Genomic DNA, 12287 nt, shown 5'->3' with positions numbered 1-12287 from the left:
TTTAACAACCTCATCCCCAAATACAGTCTCATTCTGAGGTACTAGGAGTTAAAACTTCAACATATTAATTTCAGGGGAACACCATTCAGACCATCACAATAAACAAAAAATAAAGCTGAATTTATTGCTTGGTTATATAAGGGAGAGCTATGCTGACCAGGCCCAGTCTCTCTAAGCAGATCAGGGAACTGATCTTAATACGGTTCTGCAGAAGCATGGAGTTTGGTGACTGGCAGAGTAGGTCAGTGTCAGCTGAAGAACTGTAGTTACTTGAGTGAGACTTTAGTAGATTCGTTGGCACTCAGTGGTATGTTCATTGAAGCAGTCCATTCCCAGCTGGTTTGCTTTCACAAGCAAGGGGTTGTCACTGCTGGGATGGCTTCCAGAAGCATGCTTGCAGAGGTGAGTTGTTGACTGATTAAGTAGATTTAAAATCATTTCTGGTGGTTGATCTTGTATACTGGCTGTAAATCTTTCCTAGGAGTGTGGGAACTTTTAAAAGTTTTCACTAGTGTCAAAAATAATACTTAAGTTGGGCATGGTGGCTTACACCTCTAATCCCAGCACTTTGGGAGGCAGACGTGGGAGGATCACTTGAGCTCATAAATTTGAGACCAGCCTGGACAACATGGCAAGATCTCATCTCTATTAAAAATCAAAAAAATTAGCCAGGCATGGTAGCACACATGTGTAGTCCCAGCTACTCTGGAGGCTGAGGCAGGAGGATCACAGGAGCCCAGGAGGTTGAGGCTGTGGTGAGCTACGATTGTGCCACTGCACTCTAGCCTGGGAAACAGAGCAAGAGCCTGTCTCAAAAAATAATACTTCAGAAAGAGTTAGTTATTCTCACTCAAGTAACTACAGTTCTTCAGCTTACTTATATATATGAAAGAGAAGATTCAAGTAAAAAAAAGCAAAGCATTATTTAAAAGGGTAAAGAGAGAGACGAAAGTATAAGCAGCCAGGAAACAATACATCTTGTTCACACAATCTGTGGATAAACTCATTACCTGGCATGTAGCAAAGAGGATGTCCTGGATAGTTGTCCTTGGGCAGATGGATTGAGGGAATAAAAAAAAAATTGTTTTTTTTTAATGGAGTTTTGCTGAAAAGCACACATGACAGGCTGTGCCTGCTGTGTAATGTCTCCCCCTGTGTCTCCAGGAAACACTCCCTTAGCTAGGCCAGGTCTGCACCCTTTCCCTCATCAGCATCCCTCACCAATCACAGGGTTCCCAGGAAACAGAGTGGACTGCCTGGTAAGAGAGTTGTGTTGTCAGAGAACTTCGGGCCTACATGGCACAGTTGCTGAGGCAGTTCTCATATCCCTCACTGGCTCCAAAAACAGTGCAGGGAAGGGAAGACAAATCCTTACCTTTGTTCCTTCTGGTGTACAGAGCTTACCATAACCAGATTGGCAATTTGCTGTCAAGGAGTGAGGCCTTCCTGTCTCTGCAGCGCAAGACATGACTATGCCATGGATCAGTGAGAGGTCTCATTGTGGTTGTCTTTCCCTCTAACATTGGATAGTGTGTGTGTTGGAGGTTCTTACAGGTATTATTTAATATATTTAAATATGTTTGGACCACATCTGCATCAAAGGAATGTACATCAACAAGAGGTACCAGACTTGAAGGTGAATGCCAGTGACTTCAGGTTGTCTTTCTTTGGGAAGCAATGCATGGACTATATACAGAAGAGTTGCATTTGTCAGTAAGGGGCACTTTAAAAAACGCAAGGGAAGAAGTAAGTGTGTAAGCACTAGTCAGCCAGTGGCTGCATATGTCACCCACACCTGGCCAAAGAATGCTCATCCCCCTAGTCTAACCGATGAGTTCTGGGATGGACACATGAGCCCAGCCAACCATTCAGCATCCCTCCAAGGACTCACTGGCTAGTGCTGTTGGGGAAGATTTTTCTGTTGCTTTGGGAAAATGTGACCAAACTCACTGACCAGGTGGAAGAGGCACATTTGAACTATGAAAGAATGAGAACAACATGCAAAGAAAAGCAGAAACAGACATGAAAGATGAATGAGGAGAGCTTGGTCACTGTTAAATCCCTAGTTTTTGAGGCTTCTCCCCTAGTTTTATGCCCCATTCTGTATTCTCCCAATTGATATTTGTGTCAATAAATTCTTTCCTTTTTTTTTAACTCAATTGATTTTTTTTTCAACTAGTTTGAATTCAATTTCTATTACTTGCAACCAAGAGTCCTACATGATATAGTGCTTTTTACTTTTATAAAGATCATCATAATTATGGCTTTATTATAATTTTGACCTTAATTATAATTGCAATTTTACTCATGTTATTTTCTCTCCTCCATCATAAATTTTTTCCTCTATAAATTTGCATCAGTATAAAACATGCACAATATGTTCCATCTTAAAGAAAAAACATTTCTTTGATCCCTCACATTCTCCTCCAGTTATTGTTTCATTTTTCTCTGTGCCCCTTTAAATCGAAATTCAAGAGTTTTCTATGTGCACTGTTTCCACTTCATCATCTTCATTCTCTCTTCAACTTACACCTGTCAGGCTTTTGTCCCCACTATTCCACTGAAACCACTCTTCTTATTGTCACCAGTGATCCCCATCTTGATATATTAAATGATCAGTGGTCAGTCTTCATCTTACTCAGCCTCTCAACAGCATTCGACACAGTTGGTCATTTCCTTTTTCCATTTTCCGTTTTCCATTTTTCAAACCCCTTTTTTTTTACTTCATTTCCAGTGATGTCCCTCTTACTGATATAGAGGTTAAAAAGAAATTATTTAGGCAGATAGGGTAAGGAAGTCCTCAGTAAGGTTTTCCTTTTAATGAAAAGCAGCCACCAAATCATTTGCTTTTCTAACAAAGAGCAGCCTGTAAAATCAAGCTGCAGATATAGACAAGCAAGCTGGAAGCCTGCATGGGTGAATGCCAGCAGTTCTGTCAATAGGAAAAGGCGACTTGGGACTAGGTATGATCAAAATGACGGCTCCATCTTCCCTTCTCTTTGCCAAACCACGTGTACAGTAAGGAGGAGAAAACATGGCACCAGCCAGGTGAAGACCCCATTTGCATAGTAAGATTAGGGTGGAGTAGCCAGCTTCCCCATGTGTTATGTAAATGTCACATCTGGTCCAACCAATCTGTGGGCCCTATGTAAATCAGACACTGCCTCCTCAAGCCTGTCTATAAAATCTGGTGCACTGAGCTGTGGGCTGGAAGTCTGATTCAGGTGTCCCTCTCTCTTGCAAGAGGCAGAGCTGTTCTTTCTCTTTCTTTTGCCTGTTAAACCTCAGCTCCTAAACCCACTTCTTGCGTCGGGGTCCTTGATTTCCTTGGCGTGAGACAATGAACCCCAGGTGTGTACCCCAGACAGCGATGCTACTTCATTAGCTCATAGGTGCTGGTTCCTTCTTAGTCTGCGTTGTTGGGTTCTCCTTTTCCTTTTCCTGGCCTTTGAATTTGGAGTACCCCAGGACAGTCTTTGACCTTCTCTTTCTCCTCTATCTATTCATATATGCTGGCATTCTCTGTACTCTCCTGAGTCCCAAAAGTGTGTTTCTGGCACTGACCTCTCCCCTCAGGTCCAAACTCACATCCTTACTAGTTGCCTAATCCTCATCTAATCTTAAAATATCTAAAACAGAACTCATGATTCCTACCTCCAAACTGTTTCTACCTGCAGTGTTCTCCCATCTCAGTAGATGATACTCTATTTGTGCAGCCCCAAACCTCAGAATCATCCCTAATAAGATGTTGAGTGGAAATTTTCTTGTGGCCTCAGAATTGGCCACTAGAATCCAGCTCTGAGAAAAAAGATACATCTTGCACAATCCATATTCTAAAAACAGCCAGACACCTCCTCAGACTTATTCATAGGAAAAGAACCTGTCATGCCACTCCTAAACATGGCCCCAGTGATTCCCTCTCCCATTTTTAACCTGTCCCAGAAGGAAATGTCAGAAAGAGTCATGGGAAATGAGGCAGTGAGTCAACAGCCTCAGAGAAGGGCCGTGGCTTTTTCCTCCTTCCTCATGCAAAGGAGGGAAGCTCACAGGAATTGGGATACCCGAGAGAACGGAGACTGTTGAGAAAGGAGACTGATATTAGCTCTTGCTCAGGCAACAGACTTCAACAGGGAAAAGAGAAGGGAGAAGTGAGATGGCAGAGCAGAGAGAGGGACCACAGTGGGGCTGCCTGTAAGACCATTACTGGGTGTGGCAAGGACTCTAGAACTCCCTGAGACCAAAGTGATGGGAGGTAACAAGATATGTCACCACATCAGGGGACTGGCAGCATGACAAAGGGAACCAGACAGTAAGACCATGGGGATGGAGCTGAGAGATTAGAAGAGGTTGGATTAGAAGAGGTCCGATCTCCCCTGGCAGAAAACTAGGCAGAGGGAGGTCTCATTGGAATCATTCTGACAGCCTCCATATGACCACTCAAAAGACCAAAGAACTTGGATGTCCGCTGCACAGAAGGCATCAACAAAGTGGAGAGGTTTGCAATTAATCGCACAACCACTTAAATAAAAGTGAAGGCCGGGCGCGGCAGCTCACGCTTGCAATCCCAGCACTTTGGGGAGCCAAGCTGGGAGGATTGCTTGAGCCTAGGAGTTTGAGACCAGCCTGGGCAACATGGCAAGTCCCCATCTGTACAAAAAAATGTAAAACTTAGCCCAGCGAGGTGGTGTGTGCCTGTAGTCCCAGACACTGGAGAGGCATGAGGATGGCTTCAGCCCAGGAGATTGAGGCTGCAGTGAGTTATGATCATACCACTGTACTCTAGCCTGGGCGACAAAGTGAGACTTCGTCTCAAAAAGGAAAAAAAAAGTGACTTGTCCCTTTTCGTCTCCCCTCTCCCATTCCAAAATTGGCCTGCATGGGTAGCAATGGGAGATGGGGAGTGAGCATGTGTGGGTAGGGGGTAGAGAAGAGATGAACATGAAATTAAAATTGAGATAAAGTTTTACATTGAAATAGGCTAGATCAGGCATTATAATGCTTGCACATGATCAGATAACTGTGCCACCTATCAGAAATACTGTAAAGGGACAAGAAAGGAAGATTTAATAGTAACTAGAATAAAATAAAACTGTTTCAAATGTATACCCCTGTGGGATTGAAATGGTCAAATAAGCCAGTTACTATTTCTAGCTCTAAATAGGCTTCTCTTCTAATTGACTACATCTCAAATCCTGCCATTATCCTGGTCCAAGCTAACATCACCTCTTCACTTAATCACTGCGATGGCCTCCTCACTGGACCCACAACTGTCACTCTCCACTCCTCCTCCCCCATGTCTATTTTCTACTCAATGGCTAGAGTTCTCTTTTAAAAGCCTAAGTCAGTTACCTACTCAAAATATTTGGAATGAAACCTAAACTTTCACCGGACATGGTGGCCCACACCTGTAATCCCAACACTTTGGGAGGTTAAGGTGGGAGTATCACTTGAACCCACGAGTTAGAGACCAGCCTGGGCAACATGGTGAGACACTGTCTCTACAAAACAGTAAAAAATTAGGCAGATGTGATGGCATGCAACTGTAGTCCCAGCTACTCAGAAGGCTGAGGCAGGAGGATCACTTGAGCCCAGGAGATCGAGGCTGCAGTGAGCCTTGATGGGGCCACTGCGCTCCAGCCTGAGCGACAGAGCAAGATCCTGTTCCCAACAAACAAAAAAAACCCCTGAACTTTGCCAAAGGGAGCAGCAGCTGGTGTGTTGTATTTCTGTAGAGTATCAGTAACCTATTATATTAATCAACAGTGATGAGTAGTTAAAGAGAAATCTAATTCAAATAGGAAAAGAAAAATATTGTTGCCTTTTGTTGATTAGGTACAGAAAAATTTGTGCCATATTGTAAAAGTACCAATTTCCTTCTCTCACCCAAGCTGATACAAAACCATCATTACCGTTGTCTACCATCTCACAGAATCACACAAACTACTGGAGAATTTTCGTCTTGCTTTTCACTCCCACCAAAGCATTCATTTATTCATTTAAAAACAATTGCACTAACTATATACCAGCTTATGAGCTGTAAATACAACAATGGATAGAACAGACAAAAATTCCTTCCCTGATGGAACTTACATTCTGGTGAATGAGCCTTTTACTTTAATGATTAGATTAAAATAATGCTGTGAAGTATGCATGTGGGGGGGGAAAGTCATCAAAATGATATCACTCATTTATTCATTTAGTTATCCATTAGGCAGTAAATTAGGAAGTGCATATTACATTCTGAAACTTACCTTTTCAGAAGTCAGTTGCCAGTATAATGAAACACTTGCTTTGAAATGATGAAAATAAGATTTCAGCTGGGCGCGATGGCTCACACCTGTAATCCCAGCACTTTGGGAGGCCAAGGCGGGCGGATCATGGGGTCAGGAGATAGAGACCATCCTGGCTAACACGGTGAAACCCTGTCTCTACTAAAAATACAAAAAATTAGCCAGGCACAGTGGCGGGCGCCTGTAGTCCCAGCTACTTGGGAGGCTGAGGCAAGAGAACGGCGTGAACCCGGGAGGCAGAGCTTGCAGTGAGCGGAGATCAGGCCACTGCACTCCAGCCTGGGCGACAGAGCGAGACTCTGTCTCAAAAAAAAAAAGATTTCAAATAAAAAACTTTTTTATTTTTATAAATTAACCTTAATAGTTTTTTAAAAAATTTCAAAAATAGAAAAACTTTATTGCAATCCATGTAAATAAATGATGCAGGAAGGCTTAAGGAAAAGTAGATGATCTTCCCTGTGTAAACTCTCACCTACCACAGTAGGCTAACCATAGCTCAGAGCCTGGGATGAGCCTTTCTACAACATTCCCTTTCTCATATAAACTTTCTCAAATATTATAATGAATTATACGAACTTTCCATTTTCGTAGATTTAAAAATGATCAAATATCAGCAATATCCCTATGGTTTTTTGGTTGAACTTATAAAAACAGTATTGTATTATACACTTCACACTGAGACTTGCCTTTCCAGTTTACCAATATCATGAACATCCCTCCAGATAGATTCAATAGATTTGACACTTTCTTTTTAATCACTATCCACTGCTCCATTGAATAGATATATCATAATTATTCAATCACATCCATTACTGATGGGCATTAAAACTCTTTCCTTTTTGTATTAAATAACTCCAACCAATGGTTTATATCCTTGTGTATGTGTGTTCCTTCTATACTGATGCTGTTACTTCTATGAGCTGAATTTCTATGAGATGAATTCCTAAGAGTAAAATTGCTAAATTAAGACTATATTTAGATATGTTTAGATACACAAATACTTACCATTGTGTTATAATTGCCTACAGTATTCAGTACAGTAACATGCTACACAGGTTTGTAGCCTAGGGTATAGTATCTATCCTAGATGTATAGTAAGCTATACCATCTAGGTTTGTGTAAGTATACTCTATGATGTTCCCACAATGACAGAATCACCTAACAACCCATTTCTCAGAATGTATTCCCATCATTAAGCAACACATGGCTGTATTTGTTCCTTTGTACTCAATATTGCTGCATGCTATTTCAAATTTTATGTTCTTTTAAATTATGTTTTCTAGTTGCTTGCTGCTGGTATATGAATATGAAATTAACTATTATAAATTGCTTCTATAACAAGGCACTGTGTTAAATTCTACTATTTTTAAATTCTCCTATTTTTAAATTCTATATGTTTTCTATATAATTAAACCTATTATTTATAATATAATTATAGTCTAATGTCTTTTTCCCAATTCTTATGTCTTAATTTCTTTTTTTTTTTTTTGCGCACTGTCAGGAATTTCTAATACAATGTTGACTTGAAGTTATAAAATGGGTAATTGCCTAGTCTCTCCTGCGGGGCAGAGAGTGAAGGAAGCATTGGATGCTGGCATCTGGTTGGCTTCTGGGGAGGCCTCAGGAAACTTACAATCATGGCAGGAGGCAAAGGAAGAGTAGGTATGTCACATGGCCTGAGCAGGAGCGAGAGAGAGCAAGAGGGGAGAGAAGGTGCTACATACTTTTAAATAACCAGATTTTGCAATAATTCACCCACTATCACAGGAACAGCATCAAGGGGATGGTGCTAAACCATTCATGAGAAATCCACCTTCATGATCCAATCACCTCCCATCAGGCCCTAAGTATGACCTGTCACCCTCTACATTCTCTTCTGGTGAAAGAGCTTTTCAAGTTGAATATGCTATGAAGGCTGTGGGAAATAGTATAGTGATTGGAATCATATATAAACATAGCATTGCTTTTGGGGTCTAAAAAAATTAGTGTTTTCAAAACTTTGTGAAGGAGTTTCCAACAAATGACTTATTAATGTTGATCAGCACATTGGATTGGAATGTTGGAATGCTGGCAGCAGGTTTGTTGGAAGTTGCTTGCTCTTTAGCAGACATAGCAAGAGAAGAAGTTTCCAACTTTAAATCTAACTTTGGCTATAACACTCCACTAAAACATCTTGCAAACACAGTGGACATGTATATACATGCATATACACTCTATAGTGCCGTTAGATCTTTTGCCTTCAGTTTCATGTTAGGGTCTTACAGTATGAATGACAGTGCACAATTTTCCATGATGGACTCATCATGTGTTTTATATGGTTATTGGGGCTGTGCCATGGGCAAAGCCAGGCAAGCTGTAAAACAGAAATAGAAAAGCTTCCAATGAAAGCAATGACCTGCTATGACACTGTTAAAGAAGTTGCTCAAGTAATTTACATAGTACATGATGAAGTTAAGTGTAAAGCTTAAGAACTCAGCGGGGTTAGTGGTTTAACTAAAGGAAGACATGAAATTGTTTCAAAAGGTATAAGGGAATAAGCAGATAAATATGCTAAAGAATATTTGAATGAAGAAGACAAGTCAGATGATGATAATATGTAACATTTACTCCAGCATCTATTCTATTTTAAATTCCTATCACAATCCCATGTAACTATATAGCCCTGTGGATTACACATACCCACTGAACAATTTTTATTAAATTTTCATCTTGTAAAAGACAAAACAGAAACAATAACAAGATAATCTTAAAAATTAAAAATATTACCCAACTGCTTTCTGGCCTCTATGATTTCTAATGAGGAACCCACCATCAGTCTTATTAAAGATCACTTGTACATGATGAGTTGCTTCCCCATCTTTGTCTTTTGGTAATTTGATTATGTGTCCTGGCATGATTCCTTTTGCATTTATCCTTTTTGGAGTTCATGGAGCTCCTTAAATGTTTAGATTCATGTTTTAATTTTAAAAAATCAAATTCAGGAAATTTTTAGCCATTATTTGTTCAAATATTTTTTTCTGACCACTTTGTCCTCTCCTCTCCTTCTGGGATTCACAATATGTGTATTTGGTTTGCTTAATGGCATCCCATGGGTCTCTCAGGCACTGTTTGGTTTTCTGCATTCCTTGACTGAATAATTTCAATGGACCTATCATCATGTTTGCTAATCTTTCTATCACCATGCTCAAATATGCTATTAAAATTCTGTAGAGAAATTTTTATTTCAGTTACTCTACTTTTTAGGTACAAAATTTCTGTCTGGTTTCTTTTTATAATTTCTATTTTTTATTGATATTTTCTATTCAGTTATCATTTTCCTGATTTTCTCTCACATTTTGTCCACGGTTTCCGTTAGCTCTTTGAGCATATTTGAGACAGTTTGACTAGGTAGTCCAATGTCTGTGCTTTCTCAGAGATAGTTTTTGTTCATTTCTTCTGTGAATGGGCCATACTTTCTTGTTTCTTGGCAAGCTTTATAATTTTTTGTCAAAAATTGAAACTTAAAAGTAAGATAAAGAACAGTATTATAATGTTTATCTAATAAACTCTTATATAGCCAGGTATTTTTCTGAATGTTTTACAAATATGAAATAATTTCATCTTCTGAATAACCCTGTGAGATAGTGTTATTATTATGTTCATTTTACAAGTGAGAAAACTGAGGGATAGAGAAGTTAATGTCATGCAGCTAGTAAACGGCAGGGCCAGGATTTGTAGGAGGTGGAACTCTAGAATCTGTGATTTTTGTCACTGTGCTGTATTTCATCTCTGTAGCTAGAGATTACTCTTTTTTTCCATTTATTCTTTATCATGATAAAATATGCATAATAAAATTTACCATTTTAACTATCTTTAAATATACAATGCAATGGCCTTAAGTATAATCAAATTGTTGTGCAAATGTGATCCAAATTTGCAAACATTTTTTCATTATCTCAAACTGAAACTCTGTATCCATTAAACAATAACTCCCTATCCTCTTCCCCTGGCCCTGGTAACCACTATTCTACTTTCTTTCTCTATGAATTTGAGTATTCCAGGTACCTCATATATATGAAATCATATAATATTTGTCCTTTGATGTCTAGCTTATTTCATTTAGCATAATATCCTCGAGGTTCATTCATGTCATAGCATGTTTTGGAATTTCATTGCTTTTTAAAGGCTGAATAATATTCCTCTGTATGTATATGCTACATTTCGTTTATCCATTCTTTTGTCAATAGAAATCTGGGTGATTTCCACCTTTTAATGAATAATACTATGAATATTGGTGAATATTTGTGTGAGAGAAAGATAAATATTGTATACTCTTAGTCATATGTGGGAGTCAAAACGTAAGCTCATAGGAGTAGAGAGTAGAATTACGGTTCCTAGACTGGGGAGGGTAGGGGCAAGAGAAGGATAGAGAGAGGTCAGTTAACAGGCACAAAATTATAGCTACATAGGAGGAATAAATTATCAGGCTCTATAGTACTGTAAGAACTACAGTCCGAATGTAGTTAATAATAATGTATTAATTATTCAAAAAGCTAGAAGAGAGGATTTTGAATATTCCCCACACAAAAAAAATATAAATGTTTGAGGTGATGGATATATTAATTACCCTGATTTGATCAATGCACGTTGCATACATGTATCAAAATATTACTCTGTGTCCCATAAATATGTAAAATTACTACATGTCAACTAAAAAGGAAAAATATTTGTGTAAGTTCCTGCTTTCAATTCTTTTGGGTATAGACCCAGAAGTGTAATTACTGTAATTATATTAAAATTCTATGCTTAACTTTTTAAAGAACTGGTTATGTCGTATTTCACAGTGGCTGTAGCATTTCACATCTCCATGAGCAACACATAAGGGTTTCAATTTCTCTACATTATTAGCCACACTTGTTATTGTCTAGGTTTAATAGTAACCATCCTAACGGATATAACATGGTATCTCATTATGGTTTTGATTTGCATTTTCCTAATAGTTAGTGATGTTGAGCATCTTTTCATGTGTTTATTGCTCATTTCTATATCTGCTTTGAAGAAATGCTGTTTCAAGTCCTTTGCCCGTATTTGAGCTGTTTTGTATGTGTGCTCTTGTTGTTGTTTTGCTGTTGTGAAGTTATAATAATTATATATTTTGAATATTAATCCATTATCAGGTATATGATTTGCAAATATTTTCTTCCATTTGCTGGTTACATTTTTACTCTCTTTGATAACTTACCACTTTTAGTTCCCTTTTTCGTCCTTCAGTATTCACTTTTGGAGCTGTACATTTTTTTGTTTGTTTTAAGGAATTCTCACAAAGTTGATTCTGAGAGTTTTTGCTTGAGTTTTTGATTTTTCTGTGGAGAGACATGCTCTGGGAGCTACCTACTCTACCATTTTTGCTGACATTACTCTATCTGCCTTTTTTCTATAAATAACGTTTTATAGGAACACATCTTTGCCCACTTATTGTTATACTGTCCATGGCTGCTGTGTCAGGTATCTCCTGACATGGATCGCTCTCCCTTAGTATTTACATCCTTATGCAATTCTCCTGTTTGAATGGGGGCTGGATCTAGTCACTTGCTTCTAACAAATACAATAGAGCAAAAGTGATGGGAAACTGGCTATTGCTGCATGCATCTATAGTCCCAGTTGCTGAGGAGGCTGAGGTGGGAGGATTTCTTGAGCCAGGTAGTTCGAGGCTATAGTGCACTATGATAACACCACTGAATAGCCACCACACTTCAGCCTGGGAAACATAACAAGACCCCATCTAGGAAAAAAAAAATGATGGAGTGTCATTTCTGTGGTTCAATTTGGAAAGACTGTGACCTCTTCTTGCTATTATTCTCTCACTCTCGCCTTCTCAGCTTGCAAGCATGGATGCAGCAAGCTGCCATATGTGCAAGGCCCACAGGCAAGGAACTGAAAGTGGCCTCTGCCAACAAGGAATCAAGGCTCTCAGTCAAACGCTCTATGAATCCAATCAACAACCACGTAAGTGAGCTT

At 39.1% G+C, this 12287-nt stretch overlaps 1 pseudogene; it reads left to right on the top strand.

Annotated features, from left to right (window-relative positions):
- Nucleotides 1-215: 215 nt before the first annotated feature.
- On the top strand, nt 216-8890 carry LOC105530674 (annotated as a pseudogene).
- The last annotated feature ends 3397 nt before the right edge of the window (nt 8891-12287 follow it).

This window comes from Mandrillus leucophaeus, unplaced genomic scaffold, assembly GCF_000951045.1.
Source record: "Mandrillus leucophaeus isolate KB7577 unplaced genomic scaffold, Mleu.le_1.0 Scaffold838, whole genome shotgun sequence".
Classification (NCBI taxonomy): Eukaryota; Metazoa; Chordata; class Mammalia; order Primates; family Cercopithecidae; genus Mandrillus; species Mandrillus leucophaeus.
This window is presented reverse-complemented; position numbering and strand designations above follow the sequence as displayed.